Source organism: Pseudorca crassidens, chromosome 12, assembly GCF_039906515.1.
Source record: "Pseudorca crassidens isolate mPseCra1 chromosome 12, mPseCra1.hap1, whole genome shotgun sequence".
Classification (NCBI taxonomy): domain Eukaryota; kingdom Metazoa; phylum Chordata; class Mammalia; order Artiodactyla; family Delphinidae; genus Pseudorca; species Pseudorca crassidens.
The window spans coordinates 56,568,608-56,582,953 of record NC_090307.1 but is presented as its reverse complement, the minus strand read 5'-3'; positions in this window follow the sequence as shown (position 1 = coordinate 56,582,953).

Below are 14,346 nucleotides of genomic sequence, written 5' to 3'. Positions count from 1 at the left end.
TTAGACAAGTGAATCCTATAATTGGATTTTACTATGGGCCCCAAACTTTGACCCAGAGAAAATAATAAAAAAGATCAGAATACTCCTGGAACATTCACTTAGTGCTCCCTGAAGTTTTAAGCTGTGGGCTTGTGTGTAAGTATGTGTGGGAACACTCCTCTGTCATTCTCCTCCAAGGTATCAAGTGAACAATTCTGGGCATGGTTTGTACAATTAAAGATAACCATGTTCAAACAAATGCCTGGATATTGCTTAACATTTTATTTGGTAGGAGAAAAGGGACTGAGAAAACTTTGGATTATTTCTTCCTCTTATTGACCTGGAATTTTCATCTTATGGCTTTGAAAAAGAAATCAAAGTCAGGTCTTTGATAAAACTTGATAAATATGGTAAGTTTGGGACAGAGGGGCAAAGTTTGATAGAATGGAAATAGGAGGAAATGCTGAATTGTGCTGTCATTTGGAAGAAGATACTAAAAATGTTGCATTGTGTTTTAAAAACTTTAGACTCAAACTATCAGACAAATGAAACCCAAAACCCCAGAGGAAGTAGTCATACAATTAAATAATCAAAAATTAAATCTAGTATAGATTTCACTTCTGAAATTTCATTAGGGCTTAATAAAATTTTTGTAATTTAAAAATACTGTAAAGCAGTAATTAAACATGCAATAGTATAGCTTGCAAGAAGGAAACTGAAATCTGCCAAGAAATGCTCAGGTCACAAAAACTATTAATTTTATATTACAGTTATGCAGAAAGTTTGAAGGAAAAGAATCCTTATGGATTTTTACTTATCTGTCAGGAAGAATAAACTGATGGATGGAACCATGCCATTAAAGGTTTAGTGAGCTGTAGGAAGAATATTACCAGTTAATAATGGCTACCTGCTAGGTGGGAATGCCAGCTGCCTTCAAATTTCTTACAAGTAGCTCCAGGTCTTGCTGCAATGCGGGGCCTGCTGCTTTTTTTCTTTTCTGCTCTAGTTCTTTACGGCCAAATAAGACATCGATTTTTCTGATGTTTGCTAAAGAAATTTTTACTGCTGCTACTGCCCTTTGGTGTAATTGCTGATGTCTCCCTGGGTCAGTGTTGGTGGGTTGAGTTTATAGCAGGTACACAGAAGAGAAAAATCCCCAAATAAGAAAGCTGAAACAAGATACAGGTTTATTTCTCTCTCTCATAGAAGTAATCTAGGGCTGGTACAGTGGCTTCATGGCCAATAGGGATCTAGTTTTCCTCTGGGGCTAAGCTCTGTCATTTTAGTCGGCCTCCATCTTCAAGGTCATGTTGTTGTGGGCCATGAGCAGGAGGAAATGCAGAAAGACCAAAATAGGCTTCTCCTATCCCATTGGCTTCCATTAAAGAGGTTTCCAAGAGGCTGCATACAGCGTTTCTACTCACATTTCATTGGCATAGACTTAGCCACATGGCTCCGCCCAGCAACAAGGGGAGCTAGGAGATGCAGAACTTAATTCCAGGCAGCAGGCAGGACCCTCTACTACTCTGCTGCTAGCAAAGACAGAGAAAGGAGGTCAGAAGGCAAGTAGCTATCTTTATCATAACTACCAAAGCCACTGGCACAAGTGCTTCTGAGGATTTATGATTTCCATGTCCAATTGAGGGTTTTTTCGTAAATGAAACAATATTTTTGTATTAAAAATATGCAGATTCATTGTACAGCTCATGGAATGTACAGTGACATAAAAATAAGGACATTAAACATGTTCTCTAATTGCACTGTCCAGAAGTAACACTACCGACATTGGTATATATCCTTTTGGAATTTCACATGTATTTATGCCCTTATATACATAAATGAATAAATATATATGTTGTATACTGTAGATATGTACAAATACACACTTACATAAAATATATAATTTGAACCATGCTATAATATTGTTATATATATATATATTACTTGTTATTAACATTTCCTTATAGCAATAATATTTTTTGGAAACAGTATAAAAATTTTTATTGCTATATAATATTCCATCATATCAAAGGTTTACCTTGACTAATTTAAATGATATGCATAAGTAAATATACCTGAGTTTTCAATATTATATTTTATGTGATGATGAACATTGTGTTTTTATTTTTTATTTATTTATTTTTTAACATCTTTATTGGAGTATAATTGCTTTACAATGGTGTGTTAGTTTCTGCTTTATAACAAAGTGAATCAGTTATACATATACATAGGTTCCCATATCTCTTCCCTCTTGCATCTCCCTCCCTCCCACCCTCCCTATCCCACCCCTCTAGGTGGTCACAAACCACCTAGCTGATCTCCCTGTGCTATGTGGCTACTTCCCACTAGCTATCTAGTTTACGTTTGTTAGTGTATATATGTCCATGCCGCTCTCTCACTTTGTCACAGGTTACCCTTCCCCCTCCCCATATCCTCAGGTCCATGCTCTAGTAGGTCTGTGTCTTTATTCCCGTCTTACCCCTAGGGTTCTTCATGACCTTTTTTTTCTTTTTTCTTAGATTCCATATGTATATGTTAGCATAATGCTATTTGTTTTTCTCTTTCTGACTTACTTCACTCTGTATGACAGGCTCTAGGTCCATCCACCTCACTACAAATAACTCAATTTCGTTTCTTTTTATGGCTGAGTAATATTCCATTGTATATATGTGCCACATCTTCTTTATCCATTCATCTGTTGATGGACACTTAGGTTGATTCCATGTCCTGGCTATTGTAAATACAGCTGCAATGAACATTTTGGTACATGACTCTTTTTGAATTATGGTTTTCTCAGGGTATATGCCCAGTAGTGGGATTGCTGGGTCGTATGGTAGTTCTATTTGTACTTTTTTAAGGAACCTCCATATTGTTCTCCATAGTGGCTGTATCAATTTACATTGTGTTTTTATTTGTTTGGGCTCAGTTTGGATTAATCCCTTAGTGTAATTGTTACAAAAAGAAATATTTGGTCAGAGGTTTTATATTTTGATGATTCAATATTATGTATCTCACATATATGTTTATGTTTAGATAATTTTACAATTGAGAGTATTTAGTAAAACTAAATCTAAAGCAAACTCTAAATTAGGCAATATGTTGTGAAACTAAAAGAGTTTATACAGGCAATTTTTAAAGGCTACTTTATTTTTTATTATTTTTTTATTAGAGTATAATTGCTTTACAGTGTTGTGTTAGTTTCTGCTGTACAATGAAGTGAATCAGCTGTATGTACACATATATAAAGGCTAGTTTAGAGTATTAGTGTTTATAAATTTGTCTTATAACACCACAATACCAACACTACCACCACATACACACACACAGAAAAAAAGATGACACGCAACAGACACTTCTAGCATCACTACCTTTCATAACATGTGTATTGAGGCCTAAATGCTGTCTGCTAATATTCCTTTTTGATGTTAGCATTAAATCAGACATTTCTTTCTTTCATGTGAAAGAAATTACGGAATGCATTTATGTGTGTGCACAGGAGTAGGGAGGGTTCATTGGTAGGAAGACTTGAATACGTTCAGTTCCTTAGTATTTGGTCCCATTGACCTAACTGGGAATGGTGGCTTACCAGTAATGCTGCAGAAAGCATGGGACACAAGTGTATGACTGTGTAGGGGAAAAAGACTCATTTGCTGGGCATTGTTTTTACCATGTGAGAAGACACCATTTTTCTGTCTTGAATTCAGACCTATAGGTGCCATTAGCTTCATGTTGATTGCGTGAAGAATCTCAAAGCCCAGAACACCTCATTTATAACAATTCAGACTCTCTCTCTTAAGATACTTGAAAGCAAGACCAAACTTAGAAAAATCAGATCTTTCACAGTAGTATACTTAAATAGTTTTTGGTATATCTTTTTTTTTTTTTTTTTTTTTTTGCGGTACTCGGGCCTCTCACCGTTGTGGCCTCTCCCACTGTGGAGCACAGGTTCCGGACACGCAGGCCCAGCAGCCATGACTCACAGGCCCAGCCGCTCTGCAGCATGTGGGATCCTCCCGGACCGGGGCACAAACCCGCGTCCCCTGCACTGGCAGGCGGACTCTCAACCACTGCACCACCAGGGAAGCCCTAGTTTTTGGTATATCTTATACATTTTCTTAATTAACAACTTGGAGAATGCCCATCATCCAGAGACCTTCAGAATAGTTTAACTGTTCATAGAATGACTGAAGCCCTGAAGGTCTTTCTAAAAAGAGAATTCTGAACGTGTATAGTTGACTAGCAAGGGTTTGAGGGAATTTTCTAAGATGTGGTTGTTAGTATGGACAAGGCGAGAAAAGGACATGGTCAATAATTATGATGAGAGATCTGCTTTTGGGAAGAAATCTTTAAAATTTGCTTAATATTTCACTTTGCTCGATTTTATCCCAGATGAGCAATTTAACAAATCTCATTTTTGAAAAGTTAAACTCATTTTCATAGCTTGGAAAATAAAACCATTACTCCAGGAATCATCTCTTAATTTTTTTCAAACTTTGGAAGAAGTACTTTATTGCAAAATTGCACTTAGGCCATTTGCATTTAAAGACACCTTACGCTTTCTTTTTCTTAAGACAAGTTCTATTTATTGGATACATATTACGGATCAAATTCTTCATGTGTGTTGCTTCTTATTTTCACAGCAAAATTGCAAGGGTGGAATTATTATTACTCCTTTATAAATGAGGAAACTGAGTTTCAGAGAGGGTGGACATTAGTGTCAGGTCTCCTGGCTACTAAGTGTCAGAAGTAGGATTGGAACTTAGGTCATATGGGCTAAAGTCACCACCACATAAGTCTAGGGTAGGCATTGGCTCTGGGATGGAGCAGACAAAAAATAAAAGGTGCAACTGCGGGGCTTCCCCGGTGGCACAGTGGTTAAGAATCCGCCTGCCAAGGCAGGGGACACAGGTTCAAGCCCTGGTCCGGGAAGATCCCACCTGCCGCGCACCTAAGCCTGTGCGCCACAACTACTGAGCCCACATGCTGCAACTACTGGAGCCCGCACGCCTACAGCCCGTGCTCCACAACAAGAGAAGCCACTGCAATGAGAAGCCCGCACGCCACAATTAAGAGTAGCCCCAGCTCGATGCAACTAGAGAAAGCCCGTGCACAGCAATGAAGACCCAACGCAGCTAAAAATAAATAAATAAAATAAATTTGTAGTAATAATTTAATTTAAAAAAAAGGTGCAACTGCGTTGAATGACAGTGAAAGTGGACATGAAGATTTAAAAAGTGATACTTCAGAGTATTCCCTCGGTTAAGTTTGTTTTTCATTATTTAAAACGAAAATCCGGTAAAAAGGGGGAAGGTTCAGAATAAAATATTAGTCAATCCATACACTATTATGATTGAAAAGGGCACCCAGCATCTTGAAATTTTGGAAATTTTATAGTTTTGAGCATTTATACTTATTTGATCTATTTGTAAAACAGAGGGAGAGATGTTTTGAGTTAACTAATGAAATAAGTGGTTCGTTTTCTTCTGAGGGCCTCATTAGTCTTCAAGGATTATAGCAGTGTCAGCAGCACAGCATCCACTTAACACTTATTGAAGGCTCCAAATGTATCGAATGGTAAGTAGGTAAGAACTTAGACAATTTAGGAAGGAACAGTTTGAGCCGGGAGGGAGTATAAACAGTATCACATTTTCCTGTAGGGCTCTTTATTCGTCTGTAATGTTCAAAGGCTAATTGTATATCCACAGTGCAAGGGAATGTTTAAGGAGTCTGACATGTTTGGCTCTTGAGAGGCAACATAGCTTAGTGCTCATGAGCTCCCGAACAAGAGTTCCTGGGTGTGCAAATCCTGAAATCCCGAATCAGCCACTTACCAGTGTGTGTTCTTCATGGATAGGTTAATGCCTCTATGTCTCAGTCTTCTCATCTTTACAATGAAGATAATAATAGTACCGTTCTCACAGGCTTCTTATGAGGATCCCATGTGTGAATATTTGTAAAGCCTTTAGAACACTTTTTAATATACAGTGAGTGTTATGTAAGTGTTTGATACTTGTTTTAGGAAACACCATATAAAGCCAGATACTTGGGTGAACAACACTTTTGCTCACAACACATTATTTTGAGAATGCAATTCAGCAATTTCTTGAATTTCTTTAGTGCCAAGGAGATGCCATGATAAGTTTCTGTGATGGTGTCATTGTGTAAATCAGAAGCTAACTCATTCTAATACAATCTTGGAAAGGGGATTAGAAATTGTTAGGATTGTTTGAAGTTAGTTTTTCATCCCAGCTTGTGATTCTTATGCAAGGAGGAGGTAAGTAGAATTCTATGCCCAGTTAAATTTTAAATCAAGCTCTGTACAGGCAGACCTGTACCTTAGAGATACCGCAGGTTCCATTCCAGAGCACCACAATAAAGTGAACATTGCAATAAAGTGAAGTCACACAAATTTTTTGGTTCCCAGGCCATATAAAGTTTATGTTTACACTATAGTAGTTTATGGAGTGTGCACTAGCATGGTGTCTTAAAAAACAATGTACCTACCTTAATTAAAAAATACTTTATTGGCAAAAGATGCTAACCATCATCTGAGCCTTTAGCGAGTCATAGTAGTAACATCAAAGATCCCCAACAAATATAATAATAATGAAAAAGTCTAAAATATTGTGAGAATTACCAAAATGTGGCACAGGGATATGAAGTGAGCAGATGCTGTTGAAAAAATGGCGCCGACAGACTTGCTCAATGCAGGTTGCCACAAACCTTCAGTTTATTAAAAAAATTCAATATCTGCAAAGAACAATGAAGCAAAGCACAATAAAATGAGATATGTCTGTAATAAGATAACAATATTTTCAGGTAGTTAAAGACTTAGAAAGTTTACCTTCCATACATCCTAAGTTGTACTTAAGAAGTTATTTAAAGATGGATAAGAGCAAAATAAGGAGCAAATCAAGAACAACTTATGGCAGCCAGTTGATCTCGCTCAGGAGGGTAATGAAGCACAGTCCCATGGTGACAGCGGGGCTGTAGACCCCGAGAGCCATCAGTTCAGGCTGAGCAAGAGGACAGAGGACCAGAAGGGAAGAAACTAAGAAAAAGAGTTTAGAGAAGTTTGGTAATGCTCTTGAGAGACTGGATGTGTTAAGGCAGATGATATAAGGAAAAAGGAAAGGCAATTAGGAAAAACTTGAAAAACATACTCAGTGCCCTGTTGGTCCAAGGCCAACACTGGGTCTTTTTCTTGTCTATCAGTTCTCTCTTGATTATGTTGTCAACTTCTCTCTGGCACATTCTCTGAAATAAAGCTCTCCAGCTCTTCACTTTTGTGCACTCTGGGAATGGGCTGGGGGTGTGTTGTTCATATCTATGTTCCTTGCCCTGCACTCAAACTGAGATGGGCCAAGGTCACTGTGTAACAGCTGCAGCAGCCGACAGCGTGAGAGCTAAGATGAAACAAAACTGACGGGGTGGTGAAGAGAAATGCCAGTTAACAGGCAGTTACCAGTGACAAACTGGTTAATGTTTGTTCAGGAAGGAGCAACTTTTCTAACCCACACCAGACAACTGTTTGCATCGCAAAGGGCAGAATCTGTCATCATAATGAGGTGAGTCTTTTTTTAGACGAGTGTTTTTGCATGTGCTGTGTCTAGACAGGATACCGTATCTCCTGCAACCAGCACACACTTCCACTATCACACTGTGATCTTGTTAGCCGCATGCATTATTTTAAACCTGTAGTTTGATTAAATTTTCATTAAGCTAAAAATTTTGGACTATGTGTGTGCCAGTGGATTTGGGCTCTAAATAATGATAAAGTATTTCTTCATAAATGGAAAGTGAATCATCATATCAAAGAACACATTCAGTGTGGGATGCCATAAGTGGAGCTCTCCACATGGGAATATCATAGGGTCTAATGATGACTCCTCCATTATCAGACAATCAATAACATATAACCTGTTTGAAGTCAGGAAGGTTCAGGAAAGATGGCTAGATATGCATAATCTGGGAACTTTAATTAGTATTTTCTTCATCATTGCCCCCTAAGTTATTTTGTCAGGTGATAACACCTTCTCTCAGATACTGGTTTCATTCTCTATATCTTAAACTTCCAAAGAAAAATGATATAATAATTCTTATGAAGTATATCAACTCTGACTTTGAGAAGGCTATTTTAAATCTGAAAGAAAAGGTTCAGGTGACTAGTTCATGAAGTATCAATTAGTTTATCCATTTTTCTCCCTTTAAAGTATTTGCATTACTTCTACTTGGTGCAGTCTAATAATTAATTTGGAATTATCTTTAAAGAATTGAGGAAAGATTAATGTTTCAAGTCTAAGTTAAAATGAGTGAGAAATATTTTGTATGAGAGAAAGAACTCTCCTGTATTACCTGATTGCCTCGTTACTAGAGAAACCTGATAGCTGGCATAAATAGTGATAATCTTATTTACTGAATGACTTTTCATAAACAGAAACAACACTAATAAAAAACAGAGAAATAAACACCATATAGAAATCGAAAGCACATAAGAACAAACACACTATTACCCTTGTACAAAAGAAAATTGATGGCAGTGATATATTTAGGCCGAATGTCTATCAGTTATAAAAGGATGAGGGATCATATTTAGTCATCATTTAGCCAGAGACAGAAAAAGTAAATTGTTCCATATATTTCTTTTTAGAAATACGACTTTTCTATGAGAAAAGAGTTTTTCTGTTCGGATGACAATTCTGCACATGTATAATGTGGTGTTTTTTCACCTTCTTCAAATAACCTTCTTAAATGCAATTAATGTGACAGAGACCCAATTAGAAGCAAATGAAGTAAAGTGAAGGTCAGAATCTACAGGACCTAGGATACATGGTTGATGAGAAAATAGAAGAGATTTTGAAGGATGAGTTATGGCTTTTATAAGCACCAATTTAGAGTTATCACACTGAAAGAGAGAAAAATAGGCAAGATAAATTGCAAACTTTTGGGAATGACATCACCAACATTTATCTAATCTACTATTAATCTGGCTTTGTCTGTACTCTAACTTCAACAGTAGCTCCATTAAATTGCACTTTAAGAGTCAGGTGGTCACTGTTTTCTGGTATAAATCTAAAAAGTAATTTAGTAATAAAGTAATTTATGGCCTGAAACCTATCAGATTGCTATCAGTTGAAACTTGATCTTACGTTTACCTGGAATCAGCGGTGTAATGTTTAAAATAGTACTTCAATCAGCTTATGTCCTAAAATTATTACCATTAAATACTAAGATTTCTCTAAAGTAGAGCAGTTATATTTTATGGTGTTTTATAGTAATTCACAAGGTTGTTTTTTTTTTTCTTTTATCAAAATACTATTGAAGGGAAAACGTTAGTGCTAGAAGTGATTTTAAAAATCCAAATCAATCTTTCAGTCATTTCATATTTCACGAGGTTAGAACTTTTGGAATAAAATAGATGGCTGTTTAATTTTTGCAATTATACTTTCTTCTTTATATAATTCATTAATCCTTTTTTTGGCTTTAAATAGGGCTTTTTAATCCTTATCATATCAGGTACTGTTGACTGCCTACCTAGCATCCAATTCTCTCCTTCTTCCTGACAACCAGATATTGATTTTCTCAAACATTAGCTCCTCAGAGAGGCATCCTATCTCTAGATCATAAATAAACCTTATTAGTCTAGTGATGATTTTACTATCTGTTTGCCATTGGTTGGTTTTGGAGTGAGCATAGGATCTAGTTTTGGCCAATGAAATAAGAAGGGATGTCTTATTGGCGCTTTCTAGGAAAGAGCTCCTTATGGGATCCAGAAAATATGCCCAGGGGAATAATAAAGTTCATTCCCATAATGGTAGCTCTGCAGTAGGCTCAGAAAATGATTGGTATAAATTTGAGCAAGCGATGGAAGTCCATAGGGAGGAAACTAAGAAAAAAGATTTGAAGGAATTTGGTAATGTCCTTGAAAGATTGGTTGTATTAAGGCAAACAGTAGAAGAAAAAAGAAGGCAATTAGGAAGTACTTGAAAATTTTTCTTTGTTTAAGAGCTCAAGGGCATCACTGGACATCTCTTCTGAATCACTTCCTTCTTGATTATGTTATCAATTTCTGTGTCACCCATTCACTGAAATAAATCTCTCTGGCTCCTCGCTATTTTATATTCTGAGACACTAGAAGAGGTGATCTGTTTTTCTGTCCCTGAATATAGTCTGGCTGTGAGGTCAGGAGAAGCTGCGACCATCTTGGTAGTTTCCCGAAGTCTAAATCAATGCTGGGGAGAGAGAGCAGAGGGAAGAGAACCATAGGGAGGCTGCGGTGAGCCCTGTTCCCTGCCCTGGGTCTGCTCTTCCTGTAGGTTTATTGTCATATGGGATAGTCCTCTTACCATTTATTCCAATTTGAATCTAGGCTTTCTGATACTTGTGGCTAATGGCTCCATCCACAAAAGTCAAAATCTCATTGAATCTTCATCCTGTGTTAAGATGCTCTATGGGTGGGAGAATTAAAGTCATAAAGACAATCATTTAGGCATGTGTCCGATCTCCTTTATCCCTGTTTCCAAGTCTTTGGGCTGGTTGGAAATTGGGGTCCTTTCTCTGTCACAACAGCTTTATCTAAGCTTCTCTTTTCTAATATACTTGTCACATCTTCTCAGGGCTCAGTTCCTGGATCTCTTATTTTTACAATCTACTGCTACTCTCCAGATAATTTCATGACTCTAAATACTAACTATACACTGACAATTTCTAAATTTACATCTCCAGCCTGGAGATGAATTCCAGATCCTGTCTCCTAGAATCAGCTGATTTCCTGACGTCTCCACTTGGGCTTCTAATAGGCAGCTCACATTCAGTAAGTCCCAAACCAACTCTAAGTCCCCCACCCCTCCAGAGAAGTTTGTTCTGCCATAATCTTCATCTCAGTTAATGCCACCTCTGTCCTAGCTGCTCAGGCCAAAGACCTGAGAGCTATCTTTGACTCCTACTCACATCCAATCCATCAACTATCTTGTTGGCATTCTAAATATACCTATAACCAGACTTCTCCTAACAACTTTCATATTACTGCTCTTGACCCTGGCTTAGACTCTTGCAAGTACAAGTGGCCTCACGTTCCCTCTCTGATCTGCTTTCTCCCCTCCCCTCCTCACTGCAGCCTAGCCATGTTGCATTCCTTACTATTCCTGGAACACGGAAAGGCAGGAAGGTTTCCACCTCCAGGATTTTGTACACACTCTTTCCTTTGCTTGTAGCTGTCTCCCTCCTCACCTCCCCTGGCCACCCTATTGCTCCCTTACTTAGTTAGGTTTCTGTTCAAATGTTAATGAGAAGTGAGGCTTTCCCTACTTTCTTTTCAAAATTATAACATCTTTTTCATCCTCAGACTCTATTTCTGTGCCTGTATGATTTTACTTCTTAACACTTAGCACCATCTGGCATATTACATATTTTACAAATGTATTGCTTTATCATTTGTTTCCCCCTCCAGAATATAAGCTCCATGAGTGCAGAAATTTTTGTCTGTGTGGTTCACTACTGTATCTCCATTGCCTGGAGTAGTATTGGCACACTGTAGGCACTCAATATATTTATGTTTAAGTAATGAAATTATCCCTTTCTCTAGGCGATAACTAACTAATCTGATAAGTGAGTTCTTGCTAGTAGGTGCCAGTGATAACATACTAAGATTTTAGTCTAAGAGATAGGCCTTAATATGCCTAAGTATTCAATTTAAGCATGAGCTCTTTGAAGTCAATATTTTAACAAAAATCAATGATTTTAATAGTGCGTATTTCAGTAGTTGTGAGAAAATGTACCTTGCCTTAGACTTTCATATCTGATAGCATTCTTTCAGTTGTAACAGAAACCCAACTCAAATAATACAAAAAGTATTAGCTCACTTAATGGGATGTCTGGGTATAGGGTATTGATCAGGCTTCCCATAATCTTGGCTTCATTTCTGTTTCCTGGAAGTCTTTTTTCTCAATTCTCCTCCATGCGTTCCTCCTCAGGCTGGTAAAATGTCTGTAGACATCATGGCTTCCCATCTATGCATAGCAGTGGTCAGGAAGAGAGAGCAGAGGTTGTTTTAGAAAATGTCTTGAAGGGTCAGAATTTTCCTAGCAGATCCCTTTAAGCCACTCCTCAGGTACCACTTGTTCAATGTGAGTCACATCCCCATTCCTGACTAGATTATTGGCAAGAGGTCTGGGATTACCTGTAGCTACTAAACCCACTCAAGAGCTGGGGGAGAGGAGGCTTCTCCAGGCATGTGGGGTTTCTGGGGACAGGGGAAGGCTGAAGAGCTACAGGTGACTGGGTCTATGAGGAAGGAGGAAGTGGGAAGGCAACCAAGGTCGGCTGTTTCTTTATTTCCTATGGGCCAGTGATTTCTATTCAATCAGTTTTAGGAACAAGTTTATCATTGTTAAGTTAATAGCTATAAAGTGTTTTCTTCTTTAGATTCTAAATGCACCTAAATTGCTGCTGCTTATGTAGGCAAAGAATTTAACTCTTTTTCTCCTAAATGAACTCAATGTCACTTAGAGGGGGAAAAAACCCTTTATTTTTATCTTCTCAGATGCTTTGAATTATGTAGCTAGTGCTATATGAAAGGTGAAATGAATTCATTAGTTCCTCAAATTGTACTCGCATTGTCATATACACTGTTGATATATTTTAGTTTTATTATAATGATAAATATACTTATTAAGGCTACAGGGACTTCCCTGGTGGCTCAGTGGTTAAGAATCCACTTGCAATGCAGGGGACACGGGTTCAATCCCTGGTCTGGAAGATCACACATGCTGCGGAGCAACTAAGCCCATGCGCCACAACTACTGAGCCTGCGCTCTAGAGCCTGGGAGCCACAACTACTGAGCCTGCGCTCTAAAGCCTGTGAGCCACAGCTACTGAAGCCCGCATGTCTAGAGCCCGTGCTCCGCAACAAGAGAAGCCACCGCGATGAGAAGCCTGTGCACCACAACAGAGTAGCCCCCGCTTGCCGTAACTAGAGAAAGCCTGCGCACAGCAACGAAGACCCAACGCAGCCATAAATAAATTTTTTTTAAAAGTCTATAAAATGAAAGTGAGACAAATGTTGTATGTCTTCTCATCCTGAAAATTATGCTAGATACTCTTTTTAAAAGAATGTATTGAAAATATGTATCAGGATCAGTTGAAGGACAACTGAAATAAAATAACACAAATCTGTTTTTGTTTTTTTTTTTGGCATCCTAAAATCTAGGACATAAAAAGAATTCCTGGAGAATTTGAAAGCATGTGATTTGGGTTTTCATTATAGATCCAAAACGAGACCCAGGTTTCATGGAAATGCTTCAGGTATTTATAAATCAGATACATCCCATGGGCATTCAGCATTACTCGATTATATATGCACATAAGTTTGACAAAATGTTTTCTTCTTGGTTTCACACAGAAAGTCCTAGAAAACTGGTCTGTGGGGAAAGACTTCTTCCTGACCACGTTGTCTGTAGCTAAATCTGTGACAAGACCATTACCACACCAGGCAGTTGGGTCATTAGGACTAATTGTGAGGCACCCAGACTGTAGGAGGGCAGAAGGCTGTCACAATAGAGCAGAAGTGCATTCCCCAGGCTCTCTCTGGAAGAGGGATTTGCATACTCCATGAATCCTACCTTCAGTTTATTGGTGAGCTAGCCTCTTCTGTGCTATTTAGATTTCACTACAAAGACCCAAGCCTTTACAGAAGGGAAGCAGGGATTAGCGATCTTCAGTACAGTAGAAAATTCCTTTGCTGGATTTCTCTCTGTAAAATCCAAGAATGAGGCTTTCGCCTTTTTTTCTTTCTTTCTTTCTTTCTTTTTTAAATTCAGCTCTGAAATATTAGATAGACCAGAGCTGATGAATAAGGTTCTGCCATTCAACAAACGAAGAGTAACTTCCAGTCTGAGACTCATTCTTGAGGTGAGCCCAGTCAACCTAAACTTGGGCTTATTATCTGAGAAAAGAGATAGAAAGACCTGCTGTCTAAACAGAGTGCTCCTAGAATCCTGTCTTTACATTAAAAGGATTTTCTTTTTTTATTTTTATTTTTTTTGATTTTTTTTTATTTATTTTTTTTTTTGATTTTCTTTTTTTAGCAAATAGTCTTGAGAAAATAGACTTCATTTGCCCAATTAAGGACCAGCCATTGTGTCTCCTAAGAATTCTCACTGAGGGCGTTTGGAAAATTCATGAGCAATTGTTAAAGTTAAATATTTGAAGGAGATCATCTTCTGTATCTTGTGGTGTAGGGGGCTGTTCACATAGCCTATGCAGTAGGCCTTCAGTAATGTTTTGTTGAAAGAAGTGACTGACTTGGTTATGATAAATAGATATAATGCATGAGGGATGAGATAATAGCATCATTCCAATAATTCAAAT